Raw genomic sequence first — 1,949 nt, 5'->3', positions numbered from 1 at the left:
AGCGACCCACAAGCTTCAGCTCAGCAGCGAGCCGGCCCCGAGCAGCACGGTCCGCTGCACGGTCCTCCATCAGCCCCCCGCGGCAGTACCCCGGGTTGGAGGGGGCACAGCCCGGGCCCCCCGCCTTGACCCTCCTGGTCGCTCCCAGGCTGCCCTCCCACCCGGGGGGCAATAGTTAGTGCTTGGAGAAGGATTTCGATTTCCAGACTTTTTTTTTTTTTTTTTAAATCGAGTACCTTTCCCCCCCCCTTTTTTTTTTTTTTTTTTTTTTTTTTTTAATTTTTATTCCTTTGTATTATTATTATTTTTTCTTCGCCCTCCCCGGCTCCGTTCCATGTGTCTGCCCCACTCCAGGTTCCGCAGGGTATCCGGGCCGCCTGAACTCCCCGCGGTTCCCGCACCTGTGTTGATCCACTCTATTGCCCGGGAGCCAACAATGCGCCGTTATCTCGGCGGAGATAGCGCAAGGACCGCGCTGCCCCGACACCTCCGGGTGGTCCCCTTTCAGCACAGCCCCCGCTCCCCCCCCCACCCCGGCCGTGGGCAAACAAGATGCCTATCTCGCCTTTTGAAAAGCCGGGGCTGTACACGCAGGGGACGGCGTGGGGCAAACCTCGGGCTGCGGTGGGAACGGCGGAGCGGCCGGAGCCCCGCCGTGGGAGGAGACGGGGGGGTGTCTGCGTGTGTGTTTCGGTTCTCTGAATTAAAGCCCCCCAGGCCGGCCGGTCCCTCCAAAGCCGTTACAAACCGCAGGCGCGGGGCCAGCGTTATTGCCAAAAACACATATTACACTGCGACATTCTGTAAATGAGATAATGATACATAAACCTCCCTGATAAATGTGACATCCTCGGGATGTCTCCTCTAAATTAGCCGCTTGCATTGACTGCTAATAATGGTGAGTTTATGAAAGCAATTTCAGTGCAAAAAGCACAGGGTCTTCTCGGTCTAATCAGCCTGCCTCTCTTAATGGATGAGGGGGTCAGGCGGAGAATTATTGACACTCTGCTGCCCTTAACCTGTTTCCCAATAAAGCTGATTAGTTTTTGTCAATTCATCAGCTAACCACTCTCGCCGGGACTGCATCAAAGCCTTATTTGCTCAGGGGAAATCAACAAGTCACAGATCAGATCCATTACGGAGCGGCTCCGGCTGCGGGCGGCTCCCGGGCCGGGGGGGCTGGCTGGCCCCGGGCGGGGAGGGGGGGACGGGACCGACTCTTTTGGGGAGAAAACGAGCCCCTCCGGCTACTCGGGCTGGCATAACCAGCCTCAGGCACTGGGAAAACGTCTAGGCGTTGTCAAACTTTTTTCTTTCGTCCGGGAAAGGAGACGGGGATGCTGGGAGAGCTGCGGGCAGGTAACAGATGCGGTTGGGTCCCCATCAGCACCCTGTCCTTGCTGGGTGCTCGGGGGCGACCGCCTCTGCACGTCCCTCCGAGGAAAAAAGGGGATTTCACGCACTCCAAGTTGTCAGTCCTGGAGAGAAGGGCCAGTCTGCCAAAACCCTTTCTTCATCCCACCCCCCTGCATTCGGGGAAAAAGCTGTCCCCGCATTAGAAGGCCGGGATATTTTTTTGCCTCTTTTTCTTTTTTTTTTTTTTTTTTCCTCCCCCTACAAACCGTCTTCCAAAGTTTTGCCTCTCGTTAGACTTTCTCTGTCTTCAGAGAACGTCAAGCGAAAATTTTAAATTCATTTCTACTACCGCCGCGATCCCCGCATCAGGCGCGGCTTGTCTGGCGTAACGAAAGCTTGACAGTTTTTGCTCCTCCACGAGAAAACAACAAAAAACCCACCAAATGTGCGCTGCCCCTTTAAGCCCCGACCGACAGCCTCTCAGTCCACCCCCCTTCAATTTAATTTCATTAAAACAGAGCATGAATATTTCTATTAAACCTAAAATGAAATATGAAGCCATTTAGACTCTGCCTGCACCAATCACCCAGATT

The sequence above is a fragment of the Haliaeetus leucocephalus genome, unplaced genomic scaffold (genome assembly GCF_000737465.1).
Source record: "Haliaeetus leucocephalus isolate CR32 unplaced genomic scaffold, Haliaeetus_leucocephalus-4.0 Scaffold0, whole genome shotgun sequence".
Classification (NCBI taxonomy): domain Eukaryota; kingdom Metazoa; phylum Chordata; class Aves; order Accipitriformes; family Accipitridae; genus Haliaeetus; species Haliaeetus leucocephalus.
This window is presented reverse-complemented; position numbering follows the sequence as displayed.